This window comes from Ictidomys tridecemlineatus, chromosome 7 (assembly GCF_052094955.1).
Source record: "Ictidomys tridecemlineatus isolate mIctTri1 chromosome 7, mIctTri1.hap1, whole genome shotgun sequence".
Taxonomy (NCBI): Eukaryota; Metazoa; Chordata; class Mammalia; order Rodentia; family Sciuridae; genus Ictidomys; species Ictidomys tridecemlineatus.
Window position 1 is genome coordinate 161,263,231 of NC_135483.1, and position 12,665 is coordinate 161,275,895.

General features: G+C 40.7%; 1 protein-coding gene across 5 annotated transcripts in view; it reads right to left on the reverse strand.

Annotated features, from left to right (window-relative positions):
- The window catches only part of Hecw2 (HECT, C2 and WW domain containing E3 ubiquitin protein ligase 2), a 355,738-nt gene extending 347,375 nt beyond the window's left edge, over positions 1 to 8,363 (reverse strand). The window contains exon 1 of one of the 5 annotated variants that reach the window (XM_040294632.2): positions 8,276 to 8,363. The gene's annotated coding sequence lies outside the window, so the exon portion shown is untranslated. Of the gene's footprint in view, positions 1 to 7,059; positions 7,290 to 7,400; positions 7,555 to 8,130 lie in introns of those variants that run through there. The other 4 variants (XM_040294631.2, XM_078017777.1, XM_013358202.4 and 1 more) reach the window with 4 other exon arrangements.
- Between the last annotated feature and the right edge of the window lie 4,302 nt (positions 8,364 to 12,665).

The following is a 12,665-nucleotide window of genomic DNA, read 5'->3' on the forward strand; positions in this document are numbered from 1 at the left end:
TTATAGTTCAAAGTGGGAGAAGAAATGGTCTGTATGAAAGAATACAGGTTTAGATATAAATATGTGCTGTAATTGGATATTACACATTAGAGGGGTTTGGCTGAGGAAGGTACAGAATTTTCCTTCCCCAGGGCCCTTTTCCTCTTGCCCTGGATAACGTATCTATCTGCCAGACATGATGGTACAGGTTCTGAGCTCTTAATGTCTTTTTTAGATTAAAGATGCCAGCTCAATGGCTTAAAGAAGGAAATAACAAAGGTTGAGAGAAAAAAAGACAAAAGGAAGAAGAAAAGAAGGAAAGGGAGGGAGAGAGAAAGTGATAAAGGTCTATGCAGAGAGAATCCACGATGATTATAAGACTCTTAGTGATCATTCAATTTTTTTGTAGGTTGACCAAAGACAATATAGATCATGTCCTGAAAATTTTTGAGTGACAAGTTCATTTGAAACAAAATGAAATATAAGGCAAAAATATAAGATCATGTCCAAATGTCAAGAGTTCCCATTTTTTCCCCTACCTGAAACCCCTGCCATCAGCATATTATTCCAAAATCCTAAAAGCACAGATTATACCCACCGTGGCTCTCTACCTGCTCTCAAATACCATTTTTACCCTCTCCCAAAATTTACTAGGTCTAAGTTCTATTATTTTGAGCTCCTGTTTCTCCAGTGGGTCACTAAGAGATCATATGCATTATTATTTTAAGGACTATCTCTTACTGAAAATATTACTTCCTTATACCTACATGGTTAATGGGGACCTCCAACTCTCTGATGGAAAATGTCACAGTCAAGTACTGTGGTGTATTTTTATTTGTTAGCTTCTCTCCCTTCTTTCCCTGCCCTTGCCAAGGGTCACTACTATGGGCAAAGCATATTACTGAGGTACTCTACTAGATTTAACAGAAATCATTTTTAAGTGGTGTCACAAAGAAATATTTTTCTTGCTCCACAAATATCTTATTCCAAAGATAAAATATTATACAAACATCTGTCCCCTATTCGATCAGCATATGTCACCACGGAGAAGCAGTCTTACACTCACTGGCCAGCATAAATTCAGGGGCCACAATTTGGCTCTATCCACAGTCTTCGTTTCTTTTGGAATTACCTCTAAATCAGAAGGCACTACAATTTCTCTGTGGATTGACATCTTTTCTTCACAAAGTCATCACCTTCTTATCTGTCCCCCAAACCAGTGCTCTGCCAGCCCTGTCCCATGAGCAACTTTTCCAATCTCATAAATAATGGTTAATCAAAAGAAAAGTCTCTTTCCTTATAGCACACGTTTTCAGTGCTAAAGGAACAGAGCATCACCAAGCATTCCTCCCTGAAAAACTGCCAAAAGCTGATTCATTTTCTCTATAACATGAATAGTTTCTTCCAACCAAAGTGATACCTGCCGGTATGTACTTGGTAGTAATCACTTTTCCACACTCTACTCCACTGATATTTGACAAAATATCCACTCTACACCATATCATTTGACAAAGAAATTTTGTCAATAACTTCTGGTTTCTCTCTAAGGATAATGTTCATCTTTACCTGTCCAGCTGATTTTCCAAGCATCTGTTCAATAAGATGACTCATACTTATTTGTGCTACAAGCATCCTTTAATGAAGCTAGTAGAGTTACAGCCTCTTATCCACCTTTAGCAATACAATACATTAATTTCGTAAAGGAAAGCATTATTCATGCTTGTCCTAGAAAACTTCAATAGTATAACAGAGAAGCCACTGTGCTTTGTTTGAAAATGACACAAAAACATCCATGGCTTCATGCCACAATTGGACAAAGTTTCATAACAGGCAACAATTAAGGATTGGCTCCTGATAAAGATCAGAAGTAAATGGATGGTGAGCCCATAAAAACCAACTTTAAAATAGTCATTGTCATATTTCCATTTATACTCTTCATTTTCAACTACTGTCTTGAGATTGTCATTATCACAGATTCCCTTGTCTACATACATATAGATTCATATTTTATATTTGCAGGGGCTTCAGTTCCCTAAGTATGTTTATGGCATTCTGAAGTGGAACATTTACATCACTGCAGGTTGAGCAGCCCTTATCTGAAATGCTTGGGACTATAAAAATGATTGAATTTCAGATGTTTTTCAGATTTTGAAACAATTTCATGTATATAATGAGAAACCTTGAGGACAGGACCCATATCTAAACACAAAATTCATTTTATTCATATGCACCTTATCTATGTAGCCTAACAACTTTTTATATACAATTTTTAATAATTTTTTGCAGGAAACAAAGTTTCATGGTGTGTGATATTCCACCTGTGACATATCAATACTCAAAAACTTCCAGATTTTAGAGCATTTCAGATATCAGACTTTTGGATTAGTGATGCTCAACCTGTGTCTTCATTACTATTTTTACACATCAATGAACCATCTTTAAACTACTGATCCATTTTTGTGAAATGGGGATACAACTGAAGAACAGTAACACCAAAAAATATTTTAATAAGTAATAAGCTAAAGATACAGAAAGTATATTATTAACCAACATAAAATGGACCATTAATTAAATGTAAGCTATATACACTAACCAGTACACTTTTTATAGCACAAATGCAATCTTTAATGTTATGATAACCTTATAAGAATGTAATATTGACTAGAATGATAATTACTGTCATATCTCAAGGCCTTCCAAGCTCTATCACTCATCACCTTTCTGAGCTCATTTCTGACTCCTACTGGGTCACTTCAGCTCATCATGCTGGTCTTCTTGTGAATCTCTGAACACATCCAAACACATTCCCACCTCTGGGCGGTCACACTAGCTGTCTTCTCTACCTGCAACTCTCTCCCTCAGGCATCTGCATAAGTAATTTCTCTTACTTCTTTTCAAGTCTTTGCTTTTTTCTCTATAAATCCTACTTATCCATAGGTATCCTGTTCTGCTTTCTCTTTCTTCCAAAGCATTTATCTCCCTCTACCATGCTATAAAATGTACTTATTTATTTGGCTCATTATCTATCCCTTCCTCAAATAGAATGAAACCTCCACAAGGTCAGGGATGTTCGTTTCATTAGTTGGTGTACCCCCTGCACCCAGATAAGACACTAATTCATGGAAATCCAACAAATATGAGTTGAACAAATGAAATGTTTTCATGGCTATTCCTTTCTAACCATTATCCTGCCTATCAATCTTCGAGAAATAAAGAGAAAATCATAGCCTTTAAAGGTTTTTAAGCAAGAGAATTAAAAAAGAACCATGCTAAAACTAGACAAGGACAGGGGGATGATTAAAAGTTTGGAGAAGCTAGATGCAGAGAATTAGGTTAAAAAGTAAATTCATGAACAGATGATGAAGGCCACAATTTTCTAATGACTACACCTTACATGGTTATATCAATGACACAATACACATATCGTAGATACATGATCATTGTTTGCCTGTGCACTCGTGTGTGTGTGTGTGTGTGTGTGTGTGTGTGTGTGAGTGCATGTGTGTGTGTGTGCATGTAAGGTGAACAAATCCAGAAGAAACTAAGCACATTTTTCCATCATGTGAATAGTCTTCACAAAAACTAATGATTTGGGTCATGGGATGACAAAACATGGTAGTTTTCCTGGAATAGTTGATATGGTAACCCTTCCAGTTATAATCATTTCACTTTCAAAAATGTCCTTGACTGGACAAAAAAATTATATAGTCATCCTACTTATAAAGGAGATACATAATTTCTTCTCTTTCAGTCATGCTGACCAAGCTTTTGAGGACTTTAGTGGACTGAATGCTGCAAAAGTGACAGCCATAATTAATTGTAACACCTGCAGAACAGTAATGCAAGTGAACTATTACAAACGGGCAATTGTTTAGCAAAGGAGCACAGCTACCATTGCAGAGGCAAGTGTCACAAGCTTCAGATATCTAGCTTTGGTATAGAACCCAAATCCTCACCTGCAGAAAACCCCTTAGAAAATCTTCATGTGTGAACAGACACACCAATTCTCCTTCTCTGCAACACGACTGGTGGAAAAGTTGAAACCCAAATTCAACTGGAGGAAGACAGTACAGAAAACAAAAGCCCTCTATTATCCTCATGGCCCAGAGAGCTTGCAAACTAAGAGAACGTGGAATCAAGTCTTCACAACAACAATTGTGTTCTGGACACTCAGTAACTATCCAAGAACCGTACCAAACACTGGATCGTGAAACCTGCATTCATATTTGCAGGTGCCACATAACCATTTGGTCTGCAAACAGGTTTTGTAGAAACTGCTCTCCTGAATCACAGGAGTTGTCCTCATTTGTGTCAGCCCCAAATAAAAGGACAAGAGCTACTTTTAATTGTGCTTGGAGACAATAATAACATGGGCTTATCGCCACAATAGACAATGACTTAAGAATAAAACTATTTTATTTCCTATATGTATAAATTGATGATAAGCAATTATCTCATTCTCCTGCCTTCCCTACAATTTCTTTTTTCCTTATGCATTTCTTCCAGTTTAAATTTTTCCGATTGTCTCTCTTTGCATTTCACAAATAAAAGACTGAAATGAGGCAAGACTCAAAACCTGGGATCAGGAGAGGGGTAATGAAGAAGATGGTCAGGATTCCTTAATTCTTAGGGTGATCATATAATTTACCATAAATGAGTGAAAGGGGTGCACTTTTGATCACTAAGAGAGGTCAGCAGGAATAAACTGGCACTGGTAAACAACAAGGTCTGGTCACCCTTCTAATCTCTAATTCATAGCCTGATAACAAAAGACCTCCTGTGTGTAAACAAGCAACCCCTGCCCCTGTTGGATCAACCAAATTCAAATATAGTCTTGTCTCTCAGGACAGGCCTGGAATTTGCCAACAAAATGGTTTTTATTCTATACTGCTATTCCATATCCAATTCACCATGCAAACTGATTCCATTTTATTTAATTATTTTTAAGCCCAAGAAAACAGGCAGTAGTACACTAAAATGTGGACCCATGCCAGGCCCACCAAGCCCCAGGCCAGAAACCTCTGGTTCCTCTTGAAGAAACATTTGGCAACAGAGATGGCCACAGACACCAGCCATGGATTTAACAAATATTTTTAAATTAGATCATTTTGTTGATGTCAGGACACATAATAAAAACCACCTCTCCTACAAAACACATTCATCCAGAAGAAGAGGCCATAGCATCTGTCTTTAACTACAGGTTAATTGGTTTCTTTGCTGAGATCAATGACACAAAGTCTTTCAAAAGAAAGTGGGCTGGGGATGTGGCTCAAGCGGTAGCGCGCTCGCTTGGCATGCGTGCGGCCCGGGTTTGATCCTCAGCACCACATACCAACAAAGATGTTGTGTCCGCCGAGAACTGAAAAATAAATATTTAAAAAAAATTCTCTCTATCTCTCTCTCTCTCCTCTCTCACTCTCTCTTAAAAAAAAAAGAGTAAGAAAGTATGTTTTTCTCCCAAAATCACATTGAAAAATACCAACGCTTGCTTCTATTCCATGCCTCCTGTTCAGAGCGGTGAAACGCTACTCATGTTCATTAAATTTAGTTCTGTGGCTGGTGAATATAAATTTACTGAAATCTTCTCCCTTGCATTCACAAAGAGGGAAAACCAATTTTATGATCTAGTTGCAATCTATAGCGCATAAATAATCTACGGTGGTGGTAGGAACAGAAAACCTCCAGGTGACTCTCAAATGTTCAGAATGACTTTGATTTCCTCACTGACATCACAGTCCTTCATAAAGATTCACTGCCAAAAGATCCCCCAAACTGTGATGGAGGCAATGGTAAGCCAAATGTCTGAGGCTGATCAATCATCATAGAAACAGGGTTCTGCCTATAACTGACAGTCTAGGGGCAAAAGGTAGGGGTTAGGGATCCACCTGTCATAGAGTAGGTAAAGGAAACTGCGTTCAAACTAATGCAGATTAAAGTTCTTCCCGCTAGTAAATGCTATGAGTCCAAGGGCCGTTTTGTACAAGAACTATGACTGGTTATCCCCAAGAGTGTTAGGATACTTTTAAGTTCAAAAGCATTTTTGCTAGTCTATTTATACTGTTTCACATAACCACAATTAAGACGAAAATGTGCTAATGTAATAATCAAAACAAATAGCTCAATGATGACTTTGTAAACCTTCAAAGAAAGAAAAAATGAATAACTGTTCAGGCTGCTGGATAGTGAAGTTATTAATGTTTCCTTTGAGAGATCAAAATTATCTCTTTCTCATCTTCCATCCCATTCTACCCCACCTCCCAACAGTGAAGTAGATAATTTCTGAAGAATACAATGACCCTTTATGCCTGGCTTCTCTTGTCTGCTAGGGATGCCATCTGTCTCCCACACTATATAAACAATCTCTGCAGGAATCTTCTGATGACCAAACAGATTAGCAAGCTCCAGATTTTCACACCATTAATAATATCACCATCCAGATCAGGTCTCTTGCTTTAATAACTCCAAAGACAAACTTAAGAGCTTTCTTTGTTTGTAGGTAATGTGTCATTTTAAAGATAGCCTCTTGGAACGTACAGCCATCTGTTTGGAGAAGAGAGAGAGAGGCTCTCTCTAGGCAACAGAAGAAATGAGCCCTTGAGGGAATAGGAGAATTAGTAAAAAGAAAATCATATTTAAAATAATACACCAAATTTCACCAAGTCTAATAGAAGACTCTGTTGATTATTCTGAAATATTTTTTTTCTTCTAAATGACAAACTATAGAAACTATTCAAGAAAAGACAAGTTTTACACTTTGACAAAGGTATACGTTCTATGAGAACTCAAGAGTGTGCATAACTCTAGGACATCGAAAGCAGAAATCTTATTCAGGAAGGTTAAAGGCCCGGGTGAAGTTTGCCTGCCGTCCAGCTCAGTCTATATAATGATCACGATGTTTTCCTTCTCCAAGTTTAATATTGACCGAATGCTACAACTCTATTTGTGAGCTGTGATGACTCTATGACTTCCAAGTCGAAATGAAATAAATGCGTCTACACAGATGTTCCTAAAATTAATCACAATGAACGAAAAGCAGCTAAGCACTGCTAATGGAGAAGACAAGGCATGAAAGAGTCAGACCTCTGCAGTTGCACGTCCTCCAAAACGTCTACGTCTAAATCTGCAGCCCCGGTTTTCTCCAGGCCCCAAGCTCCAACAGAGGATGTTCATAACACATTCCAGACCAAAAAGGAAATGAAGCCTCCTGTCCCTTGAGTGATGCTCAAATAAACCCAAAAGTCCCAGCTTCTCGGGATAAGCAAACCATCAGACACGTCCCGGTGCCTCTCACCCGGGTTTCAAGGCAGCGGAAGCAGAATGTCAAATGAATGACCGCGCCGGGGCGCGAGCGAGGAAAACAAAGCCACCTCCCGCTGTCCGATACCTGCGGCGCGAAGGCTGGGCGCCGGCAGTGCACTCACCTGGGCTCGGCGCCCGCCGCCGCGGGCTGCGGGTGGGACCCGGCGGCCGGGCGGGAGGGCGCCCCCGCAGTCGCCCCGACCGGCCGCTCAGGCGCTCTCCGGCTGGTCCGTGCGCGCCGCGGAGAAAGCAGGCGGCGGGAGACGCCGCCGCGCGTCGCATGCAGCTCCGGGCTGCGGCGTCCGCTATGACAGAGCCAAGAGACCCTGCACTGCCGTCCCGACCCTGCGACCCAGGGCAGTGATCAGAGACAGCGCCGAGCAAAGCGCGCCCGGCGCGCCCCTCAGCGGCTCTTCCCGCCACCCTCCGCAGCGGGCCCGGTCTCCGCTAGCCTTTGTGCTGGCATCTTCCTTGCTCGCCAACGACACTCAGAGCTCCCGAGGCGGCTCCGCGCCGCCACCCACCCCCGGGTTACGCCGCGCCCCCCGCGCGACCCGCCGATTGTGTCGAGTCAGCAGCGGAGGCGGCGGGGACGCGCGAAGCCATGTCTCCCGCCCGCGCTCGGGAGGGCGCCGGGGCTCCGGGCGCCGCCGGGAGCTTCTCGACCGAGCGCTGCGCGTCCCCGAGCGGCCCCGCAGCTCCAGGCTCCGGGCCGCTCGCTCTCCAGGCGTCGCCCGCGAGCAGCGAGCCGACCCGCCTGCGTCGCCTCCCTCTCGCTGCTCCCCGCCGGCCTCCCTCCGGTCGCCACCTTCCTCCCGCCCCAACCCCAACCCAGCGCCCAGGCCCGCTCACCTCTAGCGGTGCCGGCGCCCATCCTGCTAGACGCCGTGGCAGCATCTGCCCGCACCGCCTTGAGGGCGCTTGGCTGAGGGCTGCCTGAACGTCGGGGACCGGTGGAAGGGAAATGGGGGGAAAAGGACAGGAAAGACAGCCAGACCTTGGTCAGCCGGACTTCACTGAGGAAGGTGCGCTAGAGCAGGGCGGGTGCAGCTGGGAGGAGGACGAGTCCCAAGGCTGCGGCGGAGCCTGAGCTGCTTTCCTCCTGGGAAGCCAAAGGACTGGAGGATTTCTAGGGACGCTTCCGAGGGTGAAGGAGACCCCCTGAGGTCATGTGGGGAGGACTATTCCTAAAACCTACCAGAAAGCTGAGTAAGGGGTGTCATGCCTCGGTTTCCCCAACTGCGAGGACAAAACGGTAATAGTTATGTCACCTGCACAGGGTGTGGTCAAAATGAAAACTGTATTATTCAAAGTGTTCCGAGATCCTTTGATTAAGAGGGCACTAAAATTTAAAATTGTCAATGCTTTCGGCTTTGTATGTACTTCTGTAACCTCTTCATTGACTCATTCCCACTTGGGGGGAAAAAAGAAAAATGTTGAAATGTAAGGCCACTGCCCTCCCCCTGCCCCTCTCCTTGAATGGTATAGCTCCAGATATGGGAAAGATTTACTCGAATTTGCAGTTTAACTATGCCTATATGAAGACAGTTCAAAAACACATCTTCTCCCAAATAATGGATTTTTAAGTATGAGTGCTCAGTGATATCCATCCCTGCCCACTTCATTTTCTGGTAACAGTGGTTTATATTTCTTATGGGAGCTGCCCTTCCCCCTCCCCCACAATGATTCTTTGTGGTTCCAAGAGACTGACACCTCCCACTCTCCCTCCCCAGGACTAGCCAGTCATCATCATATTCCAGACCACAGTTATTGGTTCTGGGATAGGCATTTTGGTTCAGAATCTCAGTCTGGGGCTGTTGTAGGATCACTTCAGAAAACCAAACTCTGGGATAAGTAGACTAGAAAGATATAAACTAGTGGAACAGTGACTACTAGTGCATGCCACTGAAGCTAACTTTAAAGGAAGAAAAGTTGAGGAAGAGAGGATGAAGATGTCTGACCTTCTCAGGAGGCAAATGTGTCTGCAATGAGCTCTACTCCTACAACCAATAAATTATCTCTTTTTATTTCCTCAAGCCAGTTTCATTTGTGTTCTGTCACATGTCACAAAACAGCCCTTAGTCACCTGAATCTATGATCCCAAGAATCCTTGAATTCCTCCTGACCCAAGGTTCAATTCCAGTTTCTACCCCAAAAATAGGAATCCCATGTGATAGTCTTTCTATAATTTAGACCTGGCAATCCCTCACCTGCAATCCTTAGCCTCCTATATTGATTAACCATTATATTACAATGTATCCTTTTTTATTTTTTTAGTAAATGGAAACAATATCTTTATTTTTATGTGGTTCTAAGGATGGAACCTAGAGCCTCATGCATGTAGTGAGCTTTCTACCTCTGAGCCACAACCCCAGCCCCATGATGTATCTTTAAACTAAAAATTATAAACATCAAAGAGGTAAAGTGGATGACTATCACTGCCCTAGTTTAAAAAAAAAAATCCCTACTTAGAAAGCAGCCCCAACTTCCTTAAGACTATCAACATATCAACAATTGTGACTAAGGCACCAAATGAAATTAATAGCAAAATCATCCTAAAATTTGAGACTTGTACCATGTGTGGTGACACATGCCTGTAATCCCAGCAACTCCAGAGACTGAGGTAGGAGGAATGCAAAGTTCCAGGCCAATCCCAACAATTTAGCAAGACTCTGTCTCAAAATAAAAAGTAAAAAGGACTGAGGATGTGGCTTAGTAGTAAAACATCCCTAGGTTCAATCCCCAGTTTAAAAAAAAAAAATAGACTTGCAAAAGTGTGTAAAGGTTAGATTCTTTTCTTGACCCACTCTTATAAGGAACTCAGTATGTCATAAACAGGCCGATTCTGCATTGAAACTGGCCTATCATTAGGAAATTAAAAAGTTATTCTTTGTTTCCAAATACTTCTTCCACCTGACAAGACTTGAAATACTAAAGACACACATGTGAGCCACTTGAATTGTCACTTTTCCAAGATTTTGCATGGGCTTTAACTGCTTATCATATGATAATGTCTTAACCCTTCATCATCCTAAGTTAGCACCTTTCTATGGATGTGCTTCTGAAGCACAGTGTCCAAAGCTAAACCCAAAGGCAGATTCCAAGCAACTTAAACTTAGCACACCTTCCAGTATCACAGGCGGGGTATTAGAAACAAATACGCGTGGTCTTATACTTTTGTAAAAGCTTCAAAAATAAGATCCTCTCAAGAGGTTTGTAGTGGACTGAATGTGTGTGTTCCCCAAAATTCATCTATTGGATTCCTAACCCCAAAAGGATAGTATCAGGAGTTGGGGGGCTGTGGGAAGTGATTCATCATGAAGGTGGAACCCTTGTGAGTAGCCTTATAAAAGGAACCCTGGAGAGTTCTCTAACACTCTTTCTACCACATGAGGATATAAAGAAAAGATGGTAGTTCTGCAACCAGAAGAGAATCCTCACCAGAACCCAGCCATGCTGACACCTGATCTCAGACTTCTAGCCTTCATAATAAATAAATTTCTATTGTTATAAGCCACCCAGTTTATTATATTACATTATAGCAGCCCTAACTAAGACAAGACTGCTAACTGCCTATTTGTCATAATTCCCTTCATGTCTGGAAGAACTGGAATAGTTCCAGAGACCATTTGGGGGATCTGGCTAAGGGGAAACTGCAATAAAATCACGTGGTACCTGGGTACATGCAGCCCATTCTAATAGTGACACCTATTCGAATTGCTTGAAGGCTTACAGTCACCTGTTTTACTTGGTGTTATGACACAAAAGTGAAAGATTGGAAATCATATCACCAAACAATTGTAGACTTTAGGACCTCTCACTGAAGTATGTTGGAAATAGATTAATGATATTTGAAATCTGTGGATCCAAAATTTCTGTGGAAAATATTCCCACCTCTTATTCTTTACATGTGAAAGAAATTTCATAGAAATTTTCCAACTTTGACAAAAAAATCCAAAAATATATGTAACTTTGCCAAGAGTGAGCTGTGCACTGAAAATAAACTCTTCTTAACTATCAATAATAAAAACAAATTTTATCAACTTTGCTAATGGAAAGATCAAAATATCTTTTAATTCTATAGAACATAAAGTGACAAAACCATTTTCAGGTAAAAAAAGAAATCAGAATATAAACCTAAAATACATAGGAAAAAAAGTCTCACACAGTTATACCAGGCAGTTCATTAATTTTCAGAATCATTGTTTTTCAAATGTATCATTTATTGTGATTTTTTAAAATTTGGTATTGGGGATTGAACCCAGGGGTACTTAACCACTGAGTAACATCCCCAGCCATTTTTATATTTTATTTAGAGACTGGGTCTTGCTGAGGCTGGCTTTGAACTCAGGATCCTCCTGCCTCAAACTCCTGAGCAGCTGGGATCACAGGCATGTGACACAGAACCCAACTTGTTGTGATTTTTAATTAAAATAAGAATTGTCTTTTCTAATTCCTTTTGTATTTGTAATGTAGGTCTTTTTTTTCTTAAAGAATAATCTGAATTATATAATCTTCAGGCCTCAGAAAATCTGGATCTTTCCCAATTGAACTTGATACTCTTTGGTCTAATCTGAATAGCATTCAAGAAGTAGGAGCATCTAATTGAAAAAATTACTAATTTGAGCACAGTATTGCTTTAAAATATCCATTTCTATGGTATTCTATCTATCAACCATCATAAGGGAATGAATAAATAGCCATTGTAACTAGAAAATCGGAGGCATGACCAAAGGACATCCATTTGAATGCCAAAATGTATTCTTAAATATATTACAAATTTCTGACTTTTTAAAGGAAATAGATCAAACATAATCAACTTATTATTTTCATAGTAGCTACCACTTGTTTACCATGCTATGATTCACTTAGCAACTTGTAGATATAAGTGGTTTTGTACCTAAACTAAATAGCCTTAGGCTACTATAGTTTTTTGTTGTTGTTGTTTTTGTATTTTAAGAATAACTTGTTGAGAAGTGCAGTGGTACACCCTTGTAATGCCCGAAATTTGGGAGGTTGAGGCAGGAAAATACAAAGTTCCAGGCCAGCCTGGGCAACTTAGACTATGCCACAAAATAAAAGAGTTGAGGAGCTGAGGATGCAGTTTAGTCACAAAGGACCTGTGGGTTAAATTCCCAGGACCACAAAAAAAAAAAAAAAAAAAAAAAAAAGTCGCTTTTCCACGGATTGTTTTGTTTATAATACATTATTTTTATGAGCTTTATTCATTCCTATATTCAAAAAAGGTCAAGACTTTTGGGACGAATACAAAGATATGAGTGTAGATTGAGGACATTTGTGATTCCATTGCAAAGGTATTATAGCTATTAATACTTTTTTGACGTTGCTTACTTTTAGTTACTTTTATTTTTTTTAACTTTGATTTG